The sequence below is a fragment of the Gopherus flavomarginatus genome, chromosome 2 (assembly GCF_025201925.1).
Source record: "Gopherus flavomarginatus isolate rGopFla2 chromosome 2, rGopFla2.mat.asm, whole genome shotgun sequence".
Lineage (NCBI taxonomy): Eukaryota > Metazoa > Chordata > Testudines > Testudinidae > Gopherus > Gopherus flavomarginatus.
In genome coordinates this window covers 67,217,373-67,229,423 of record NC_066618.1, presented here as the reverse complement: position 1 = coordinate 67,229,423, position 12,051 = coordinate 67,217,373, and the positions used below count along the sequence as shown (strand labels likewise).

General features: G+C 40.5%; 1 protein-coding gene across 1 annotated transcript in view; it reads right to left on the bottom strand.

Moving 5' to 3' along the window:
• Positions 1-12,051, bottom strand: part of CHN2 (chimerin 2) — a 205,788-nt gene that overhangs the window by 35,596 nt on the left and 158,141 nt on the right. The gene's annotated exons all lie outside the window — the stretch shown is intronic.

The following is a 12,051-nucleotide window of genomic DNA, read 5'->3' as shown; positions in this document are numbered from 1 at the left end:
GGGATCTTTCTCTTATTTAAAATATGGCTATCTAGTGCAAAATTAACACTGGCACCTTTCGAGCCCTTTGCAATTGGTCTGGGAGAGCGTGCACTTAATTTTCATTGAGCAGCATGGTAAATAGTCAAGTATAGTCCTGTGTAAATGTACACAGCCTGGGCTAGATCTGCCTAGAGACTTTATTTAACAAAACATAAACTGTGCACACTGAGACTGCTAATGCTTCCTCTCTGTTGACTAATCCTTTCCTTTCCTTTCCTTTTCTTTTCTTTTCTTTTAATTCCCTGGGTACTTTGTTGAAAGGTCACTACTGGCTGGGGAAAAAGTTTCTTATTTTAATTTTTAATAAAGTATATTTAGTTGGGGAAAGTGCAGTTATTGCCCTTTTCCAAATAAATGATACACAATTTTCAATCAAGCAGACAGCTTGCTAATATCATGGCCCTGCTATGTCTACAGCACCACTCACAGCATTATTGCATTTTGCATTAGTGTACTGCATCAAGAAATCACAGCTCATGCAATGCAAAGATTTGTCATGTTTTTATGAAATCAGAGCTCTCTGTCTGAAAATAATACCAAACAAAATTGCATAAAAATACAACATACGTTATAGATTTTACTAACTGTCTTGACCAAATCAATCAGGGTGACCAGATGTCCCGATTTTATAGGGACAGTCCTGATTTTTGGGTCTTTTTCTTATATAGGCTCCTATTACCCCACCCCGTCCCGATTTTTCACATTCGCTCTCTGGTCACCCTAAAATCAATACCTTGTGTAACTAAAGGCTTCAATAGTATTGCACCATTTGCTCTCAAGTTCAGTGGTAACAGAACTTGATTTAGTTGTGAATTGGTCCTGCTTTGGGCAGGGGGTTGGATAGATGACCTCCTGAGGTCTCTTCCAACCCTGATATTCTATGATTCTATGAACAGCTACAAACATATTCAAATATTTCCATCCATTTGTCTTAGAAAACATGTATTAATTAATAAACCAAACTAATGCTTCCCCCCGACATTTTCCTGTTTCACTTTACTTTTTTCTGAAACGAGTTTGTATTGATTGATAACAACATTGCTATTCCTTGGCAAAATGAAGTATTTTTAAATATCTTACTATCTTTCTAGCTTGATGATTAAAAACTACATTTTCACCTAGCATAGCTTGACAACAAATTACTCCTAATTATCCATGTAGTCAATAATTATGTAACTAATTGCAGCTGTAAAGCAATCGTTATTAAGCTTAAAGCAATGCTAATTTTTCCATCTCTTTTGGTACTAAAATGCTTAAACTGGAACATCTGACCAACTCAAATTGTACTTCTGAAATGTATTAGCTTTCACTAAAACATATACTAATAGGAAACACTTATTTGTAGTAAGCCTTGCTGGTATGTGTGTGTTTCTATTGCTTCTTGCTCAATTCAAAGGTTGTCTTACAGGGATCAGCTAACATGAATTTAAAGCTAGATCCCCAGCTGGTGCAAATAGCATAGCTTCATTGACACTGATTTACATTAGCTGAGAATCTTGCTCTTGGAGTTTTAGGCTTAAATTTTAAAATGTGGCCTCCAACATAATGTTGTGGGTACAAAATTGCAGACACAATTATCTATGACTGCAGTGCTACCAATTTTAGATATTAACTATAACGTGTGGGTCTGCACTTACATTTAACTATGAGCACGAAATTGTCTGAGGGATATCGCTAATCTTTAGAGTCTCAGTATCTCTTGCTTCACAAAGTGTTACAAAAGCTAATCTTCTATAAAAGATGATTGTAAAAGGTTGTTCAGCATTATTAAAACTGCACCCCAGTTTCTATGCTATTTAAGGCCTGCTTGTTCACTTCACATAAAGGTATCATTTAACTGATCACACTGTAGAGCAGGGGTCGGCAACCTTTCAGAAGAAGTGTGCTGAGTCTTCATTTATTCACTCTAATTTAAGGTTTCGTGTGCCAGTAATACATTTTAACGGTTTTAGAAGGTCTCTTTCTATAAGTCTATAATATATAACTAAACTATTGTTGTATGTAAAGTAAATAAGGTTTTTAAAATGTTGAAGAAGCTTCCTTTAAAATTAAATTAAAATGCAGAGCCCCCCACACCGGTGGCCAGGACCCAGGCAGTGTGAGTACCATTGAAAATCAGCCTGTGTGCTGCCTTCGACATGCGTGCCATAGGTTGCCTACCCCTGCTGTAGAGTATTTAGAAGTTGGTAGCTGGTCTTTTCTTGCACAAATGGGAAGTGGTCATTATTATTTTCAGCGAGAGTTGCTCAGCACCCTCATCTACCATTGATTTTGATGCCTCAAAATTTCAGTTAAATTTATTTATTTAATGTTACTTTCACATCTCCATGTTTTGGCTGAAATTACATGAGAAAGGCTGGTCTTTTGCAGCATTTCTGGTCCAGCTGAAACAGAGCAACACTGCTATCTCACAAGTAAAAAGCATGGTCTTTTGAGATTTATAGGGCTTGTCTACATCAGAAAGTTGCAGCGCTGGTGAGGGAGTTACAGCGCTGCAACTTAGGAGGTGTACACATCTGCAGGGCACCACCAGCGCTGCAACTCCCTGTTTGCAGCGCTGGCCGTACTCCCGTTTTGTCTCGGGTGTAGAGGATCCAGCGCTGGTGATCCAGCGCTGGTAATCAAGTATAGTCACTTACCAGCGCTTTTCTTGACCTCCGTGGAATAAGCAGGTATCCCAGCATACCTGAGGAAGCCTCTGGTAATCAAGCTGGTCTCCTTCCCCGGCTTGCTCTCGCGTTCCCCGAACCCCGAGCAAGCAGGTCTCCGTCCCTGCGGTTTGCAGGGTGGTTCCGGGAACGCGAGAGCAAACCGGGGAAGGAGACCAGCTTCGCCGCGGTTTGCTCTCGCGTTCCGCGAACCACCCTGCAAACCGCAGGGAAGGAGACCTGCTTGCTCGGCGGTTCGGGGAACGCGAGAGCAAAGCGGGGAAGGAGACCAGCTTCGCCGCGGTTTGCTCTCGCGTTCCCCGAACAAGCAGGTCTCCTTCCCTGCGGTTTGCACGGGGGTTCGGGGAACGCGAGAGCAAACCGCGGCGAAGCTGGTCTCCTTTCCCGGTTTGTTCTCGCGTTCCCCGAACCCGAGCAAGCAGGTCTCCTTCCCTCCGGTTTGCAGGGTGGTTCGCGGAACGCGAGAGCAAACCGCGGGGAAGCTGGTCTCCTTCCCCGGCTTGCTCTCGCGTTCCCCGAACCCCGAGCAAGCAGGTCTCCTTCCCTCCGGTTTGCAGGGTGGTTCGCGGAACGCGAGAGCAAACCGCGGCGAAGCTGGTCTCCTTCCCCGGTTTGCTCTCGCGTTCCCCGAAACCCCTTGAAGCCGCCCAACAGCGCTGCAGTGTGGCCACATCTAACACCACTTGCAGCGCTGGTTGCTGTAAGTGTGGCCACTCTGCAGCGCTGGCCCTATACAGCTGCACTAATACAGCTGTAACAACCAGCGCTGCAAAATTTTAGATGTAGACATTTCAGGAAATTTGGATAAGCATTAATGTAATTGAAGATACATATCTGAACTGTGTCTGCAGTTTGGCTGACCATTACTTTCAATGTCAATAAAAAAGAAGGGTCTGTATTCTTAAAAATAACACTTCAGCTCAGACCGACTCTTAAGGCTGATGCTGAAAGTAAAGGTCACAGTAAATGAGAGTTTTGCCTGAGAAACGACTGCAGAACTGATCCCGGAGCTATTTTATACTGTGCAAAGTTTCCGAGGCAGTCATAGTATTTTGAGATAGGATGATATTTTTGGTCATGTACCCATGTTCCTATGATCACACCACTATCTGCTGAATTGGGCATAGGCTTCTTGAAGTTATCAAGATAACTTTCTGAGTCTCCCTGCCCCCTTTCAGATTTTTGGACTGTTGAGTTAGTGTTGAGCTGCTTGTCCTTGCAGACTCCCAACCTTTAAAAAGAAACGGTAAGGGTCAATTCTCGATGTTAGCTGAGGTTTTGGGGTTAATATCCCCTGCTCACCCCAATAATGAAGGGGTCTGATGTACATTCTGGTAAACGTTTTTCTTGTCTTTTCCTACCACTATTTAGCTGTAGACTGCAGGGCACTCAATAGTATTAATATTGTGCAAGTCCCTTTGCTCCAAACTTACTGTCCAGAGATATGAGTTGTTTGTGAGATAGTTCAACAAAATGTTAGTCTAAAAATGTGTTTTCCTGCTTATTCCCTTCTCCCACTGTCTGACTCACTCTATTCATCTCCATGCCATCTCCTTTCATTTCCCATATTTATATCTCCTTTCTTTGTGTTTTTCTTTCTCTCCAGTTCTTTCACTGAAAAGGAGTTTCTTCTTCATATTAATCTCTCTCTCTCTCTCACACACACACACACACACACACACACATTCCATTTTGTCTTCACTAGTGATGCTCTTCTCTGTTTCCTTTACTTTCACCTCTCTACTACCATAGCTTCCATACTGTCTCTTTAATGTCCCTTCCATCTTTCTCTGAGAATCTGCATGTATACAATGCTTTACACAGCCATTAATAGTTGCAATATCACTGTGAGGTAGGTATTCTATTTCACAGATGAGGAAAATAAGGCAGAAAAGTTAAGTGATTTCACCAAAGCCACAGAGTGAATCCATTAATAAAACAATACTACAGCAGCAAATGAAGAACTGCCTTGGGCAGACACGTGTGCTCTTCATATGAAATATGCAGAGCTGCTTTCAGATAATTTTTTGGTTATCTAACCTGGTTTTGAGGCTTTTTTCCTTTCGTATCAAAAGAGAAGAAGAGATTTTCAGACTTTCAGTTGAAAGCAGTAACATTTTACCTCAGCTCTGGGGCCTGAACTGAATCCCTTTGAAATCAATAGCAGAACTCCCATTGGCTTCAGTGGGAACAGAATTGAATCCATTACCAGTTTTGTTTTGGGACAATGAAAATGCCACTTCTCACAAAGGTGTAATTAAAAAAAAGACATAAAAAAAACATTGAGTGTACATGCCATAATTAAAACCCTTACTGCTCACTAAATTTTATATGTTACAATGAACACTGAGGTCACTTCTAAAGTTCTACAATTATAATGGGTCAAATTCTGTCCTGCATTGGGCCCTGATACAACAATAAACTGCATGCTGTTGTCTCGAGGTATCTCCTTTGGTCCCCATTGATGGTCCTGGGACTCTGTGCTGGCAGAGGGTTCAACAAACATTACTATCAATGTAGAATCGGGCACAATACCACTTGAAATCTGTGGTAATGGGAAATACAGAGGACTGTGTAGTGTAATAATAAGTGAGGGCAGAATCTGGTCCTACGTTAATTTCTGTTATAAAAAGTGAGATCTGTTTTGTAAAAGGTAACTCTAGAATATATGCCATTCCCCATTTGCTGTGACTTGACTAGCTCAGGCCACGTCTCAATGGATAAAAAGTACGTTTTCTTCAGTTATATTAGCTCAATTGAGTTAACTCCCTCCTGAGTCGATATCACAAGGAGTGGAAACATTTTAAAAGGTGTTAGCCTGTGTCTTTAGAGTATGTCTATAGTGGAGCTGGAGGTATCATTTCCAGCTTGTGTAGACATACGTGCACTAGCTTTGAACGAGCTAGTGTGCTAAATATAGCAGCATAGCTATGGTGATATGGGCAGCAAGATGGGCTAGTTGCTCAAATAATACCCAGGTTTCAGGGTAGGATTTCACTCCTGCCATTCATGCTGCTGCAGAGACACTTCAATTTTTAACATGCTAGCTTGATCAAAACTAGCATCCGTACGTCTACCCAAATTGGAAGTTACACCTCCAACTCCAGTGTAGCCTTGCCCTTAGACTTCAATTCTGTAAATATTTACGTACCTGCTTAACTTTACTACCATAAGTAGTGCTGTTGAAGTTAATGGGACTACTCAAGGTAGTGAAGTTAACCACTTGTATGAGTATTTACAGGATCAGGACCTTAATGAGAGTTAAGGGAACTTTCCAATTACGTTAAGCTAACTCAAATGAGCTAATGCAATTGAAGAAAGCACCTTTTTGTCCATCAAGACCTGGCCTCAAGGACTTACTTTCTTTATTGATATACAAGTCCTCTCCACTCCCAGATGTGCTAGATAATGAATCTACTCCATTTTTAATTTCAGTTTCTGAACACTAGTCTGATACAACGTAAACTGTTCAGCCATTTCCAAAAAAATATAGGATGTTTGCTGTCATAGTTTAGGACCAAAAAGAATGGTCATGGGAAGGACTTCAACAGTTTGCTCTAATACAGGGTTAGATTGTCTGCTTTTTACACTACTCCACACTGGCATTACAAAGGTGCACTGCTCCAAGGCAAGTTCTGGAAAAGATTGTGCCTGCGATACCTTGAGGAACCGCAGGGAGCAAAGGAAGGATGTGCATGCTAAACCATCCTTCTGTATAGTGCAGCGAGCTCCCCACAGCAGGCCAGTTTTGCTGGCCTATGAGTAGGAGGGCAGGGTCTTGGTTCTAAATTTTCCCCAGCCTGTGCAGGGTCAATTGTGCCTCTCCAAGGCCACTAAGAAGGAGTGATCCCCTTGCTCGTGCAGTTACTTTGATGAGGCAAAGACAGAAAGTCTGGTTTTGCTCTTTTCCACTCCCTCCACCACTATATATACACATATATCCACTAGCATCTGGCATAACCTTCCTCACAATATTATTCAAATACAAAGTGCATGACAGGCTGTAACTTTAATACCAACCTCCCCATATAGCGATTTAAAATTCAACATGGATGTTAAACATGCAAAACACATCCTAGATCCTTTTAGTTAAATATTTGGCTTGAACACCTTAAACTTTGGGAGATGAAGAGTTAAAATCAGAAAAGATGGATCCATATCAGTGTTTCAGGTGTGCCTTTTTAAAAGGGCACAAGGTGGTCTAGATCTCGCTCTGAATTTTGTACCTCTCTCTTTTTTTCGCTTGTTCCCTTTCTGCCAGTTTTACTTTGTTACACAATATTTCTAATCATTTAGACCAAATATGTAGCCTTTTTTTTTAAAGACTCGTCATCCCAAGAGGTTTAAATGTGCCAAGGTAAAGATTTTTTTAGTGTGCATTTATTGACAATAACACATGCCAAACATTCTGAGGGACTCTGTCATGAAATCCCTGTCCATATGCAGCAAAATATATAGTACAATACATTTTAAGTGTTCAGTAAAATAAAAAAGGGCAAAACACCTCTTTGCATCCTATGAAATAGCCCATTATATTTTACTTAAGTTCCACAGTCCCATATTAGTATTGTGTACATGTCTATGACAACTAGGACTTAAGCTTCAAAAACCCTCCAACAATTTTCTCTGTTTTGTATTACTAAACTTTTTTATGAACGTGTCAACAGATTTAAAACTTAAAATGGTTGACTGTTTAATTTAAATATTCCACTATTAGCACATTGTTCACGATTTTTTTAGCCACTATGTGCGTCTTAGTATCATCCTATAGAAGACTGTAGATTTTTGAGTGGTGAGTAATATTTGTGTTGTTAAGTAAACGTAACACTTCATAGTGACCTAGCTTTCTAGGTTACATTTTATTTTAAAAATATTTCTTTCTTAAAATTCATATTTTGCAGGGCTGTCGATTAATTGCAGTTAATTCATGTGATTAACTCAAAAAAATTAATTGTGATTTAAAAATTAATCATGATTAATTGCACTGTTATATAATAGAATACCAATTGAAATTTATTAAATATTTTTGGATGTTTTCTACATTTTCAAATATATTGATTTCTGTTACAACACAGAATACAAAGTGTACAGTGCTCACTTTATATTATTTTTTATTACAAATATTTGCACTGTAAAAATGGTAAAAGAAATTGTATTTTTCAAGTCACCTCATACAAGTACTGTAGTGCAATCTCTTTTTTGTGAAAGCATAACTTACAAATGTAGATTATTTTTGTTACATAACTGCACTCAGAAAACAACAGGGCCGCCCAGAGGATTCAGGGGGCTTGGGGTCTTCAGCGGCAGGGGGCCCCCCGTCATCGAATTGCCGCCGAAGACCTGGCACTTCGGCGGCGGGTTCTGGGGTGAAAGGACACCCCGCCGCGGGTCTTTGGGGCACTTTGGCGGCGGGTCCCAGAGCGGAAGGACCCCCCGCTGCTGAATTGCCACCGAAGACCTGGAGCAAGTGAAGGACCCCACTCCAGGAGCCCCAAAAAACTTTCATGGGGGCCCCTGCGGGGCCCGGGACAAATTGCCCCACTCGCCCCCCCCTCTGGGCGGCCCTGGAAAAATAATGTAAAACTTTAGAGCCTACAAGTCCACTCAGTCCTACTTCTTGTTCAGCTGATCGCTAAGATAAACAAGTTTGTTTACATTTATGGGAGATACTGGTGCCTGCTTCTTATTTACAACCTCACCTGACAGTGAGAACAGGCATTCATAGGGTAATTTTGTAGCCGGTCTTGCAAGGTATTTACGTCCCAGATATGCAAAACATTCGTATGACCCTTCATGTGCCAGCCACCATTCTGGATACTCTTCCATGCTGATGATGCTCATTAAAAAAAATAATGCATTAATTAAATTTGTGACTGAACTCCTTGGGGGAGGATTGTATGTCTCCTGTTCCGTTTTACCTGCATTCTGCCATCTATTTCATGCTATAGCAGTCTTGGATGATGACCCAGCACATGTTTGTTTTAAGAACCCTTTCCCAACAGATTTGACAAAACACAAAGCAGGTACCAATGTGAGATTTCTAAAGATAGCTACAGCATGCAACCCAAGGTTTAAGAATCTGAAGAGCCATTCAAAATTTGAGAGGGACGAGGTGTGGAGCATGCTTTCAAAAGTCTTAAAAGAGCAACACTCAGATATGGAAATTACAGAACCCAAACCACCAAAAACCAAAATCAACCTTCTGCTGGTGGCATCTGATGAAAATGAATATGCATCGGTCTGTTCTGCTTTGGATCATTATCGAGCAGAATACATCATCAGCATGGACTCATGTCCTCTGGCATAGGTGCTGACTCCATGCGTGCTCCGAGGCTGGAGCACCCATGGGGGAAAATTGGTGGGTGCCGTCTGCCCCCAGGCCCAGCTCACCTCCGCCTACTCCCCTGAGCATGCTGCACGCCTGCTTCTTCCCCCTAGCTCCTGGCGCTTGTATCGTGAAACAGCTGTTCACGAGGCTGGAAGGGAGCAGGGAGGAGGGGGAATGCGGTGTGATCAGGGAAGAGGCAGGGCTGGGGTGGGGATTTGGGGAAGGAGTTCAATGGGGCACGGAGGGGGCAGAGTTGGGGCAGGGACTTTGGGGAAGGGGTTGGAATGGGGGTGGGGCAGGGGCAGGGAAAGGGTGGAGTCAGGGCAGGATCGGGAGCATGAGCACCTGCCCGCGCCAGAGAAAGTTGGTGCCTACGTCCTCTGGAATGGTGGTTGAAGCATGAAGGGACATCTTAATCTTTAACACGTGTGGCACGTAAATGTTTTGTGACGCCAGCTACAACAGTGCCATGCTAATGCCTGTTCTCAGTTTCAGGTGACACTGTAAACCAGAACTGGGCAGCATTATCTCCTGCAAATTGTAACTAAACTTGTTTGTCTGAAGCAAGACTCAGAGGACTTGTAGACTCTAAAGTTTTACATTGTTTTATTTTTGAATGCAGTTTTTTGTACATAATTCTACATTTGTAAGTTCAACTTTCATAATAAAGAGATTGCAGTAGAATACTTGTATTAGGTGAATTGAAAAATATGATTTCTTTTGTTATTTACAGTGTGAATATTTGTAATAAAAATAGATATAAAGTGATCACTGTACACTTTGTATTCTGTGTTGTAATTGAAATCAATATATTTGAAAATGTAGAAAACATCAAAAATATTTAAATAAATGTTATTCTATTATTGTTTAACAGCACAATTAATCACAATATTTTTTAATTGCTTAATTGTGTCCAGTTCTGGGCACCGCATTTCAAGAAAGATGTGGAAAAATTGGAGAGGGTCCAGAGAAGAGCAACAAGAATGATTAAAGGTCTTGAGAACATGACCTATGAAGGAAGGCTGAAGGAATTGGGTTTGTTTAGTTTGGAAAAGAGAAGACTGAGAGGGGACATGATAGCAGTTTTCAGGTATCTAAAAGGGTGTCATCAGGAGGAGGGAGAAAACTTGTTCACCTTAGCCTCCAATGATAGAACAAGAAGCAATGGACTTAAACTGCAGCAAGGGAGATTCAGGTTGGACATTAGGAAAAAGTTCCTAACTGTTAGGGTAGTTAAACACTGGAATAGATTGCCTAGGGAAGTTGTGGAATCTCCATCTCTGGAGATATTTAAGAGTGGGTTAGATAAATATCTGTTAGGGATGGTCTAGACAGTATTTGGTCCTGCCATGAGGGCAGGGGACTGGACTTGATGACTTCTCGAGGTCCCTTCCAGTCCTAGAGTCTATGAGTCTGTGAGACAGCCCTAATATTTTGTTTATAGGTTAAAATAATTATCTAAAATTTGTTTTCAAGCAATGTATTTAAATATTTTAAAATAATGTGATTTACCAGCTAAACTTGACTCTTTTCGAACAGAAAGTAATAAAGGGTGTATAACAGCTAGATTGTGCAAAACCAGTGTTGCTGGGCACATTTCCAGTTATAAATCAAAGCCAAAAACAAGGGGAATTTTGAAGAGGAAAGGAAAGAATGTATAGGTCAAAGTGGAAAAAAGTCCCACTCATGAGAAAATATTTCTAGTTAACCTAAAACAGTTTTCATATTTAAATGATAATGAGGCTAAAACCAGAAAGCATAAAAGATTCTTTAATCAAGAAAAAAGGATAGAATATTTCTCCTATTTCTTTCAGTATTTAGCAGTGAGATAAATATTGACTTTTATGTGGGTGCTGGGTTAAGGAGAGGGAATGGCAAGGAGAATAAAATGTTGAATATAAAGTTTTACTCATGAATACTGAATTATTGATGAATTCCAACCACAGCACAGACATTGAATTTCTTAAGGGAAACACATAATAGAAAAACAAAGAGAAAAGCATACTTGCTAAATAATTTTAATTAACATTAATTTCCCTTTTATTAAAAGGCCAGAAGTCAGCATGATAAAATACTATTTCTGATAATGAGTCAAATTATTCTGACAATGACCTAGATTATCATTCCCAGGGAGCATTAAGAAAATAGAGGAATTAAGGGAGTATAATGCTTGTCTCTTCTCTTGTTTATCTCCTTTTCATTCCCCTCAGACACTTTGTATCCACTCCCAATTACCAGCAAACCACTTTTTGACAGTTCTGACCATGATAACTGGGGATTGGCATACTTTGGAACTACTCAGTCCTTCTGGCAAAAGATGTTAGAGCAATATGACTGGGAGCTTAGTTTCAAAGACTGAGTCACTTCCCCAGCGCACACAGCATTCCAGACGTTGTGATTGAAAAAAGAATCTGATTTTGTATCTATAAGCCAGCAACAAGACAATCTGTTTAAGCATCCCTGAGTTTGTATAGCTATGCATTTTAGTCTGACAAGCAAGCACAAGCCTATATCCAATAGCTCCAAGAGCATTTCCTTGGCATACGGTGCATGAACAAAAGATATCAGACAATACCACCACAACACGTTGTTTTATTGTTAGTAGGTACTGGGGCTTTCATAACTTTGTGCAAACAGAAATAGCACAAATGTGTATTGTTAAAATGGCACTTGCACCCCACTATAAAAATCTAGATTTTCAGAAGTGAGATTTTTATTATCAAAACTGACACATTTTAAGATTAAGATGACCAATCTGAAGTATCATTTCCATGAAACAAATAAAATACATCTGGGTCTAAGGAGCTCAAATATAAATCTGTAATTTTGCAGGATCCAGTAGGTTCTTGACTTTGCTTGTGCTCTGAGAGAGAGAGCGATTGTTACTCATATTAAAGAGTCCTGTCAGCATGTGTTAAGAATTATACAATCAATGGATCTTAACACAGGAAGAAAACTACTTTCTGAAATACTACTCTTGGATGTGGCATAAAGAGTTACATGGAAATATAT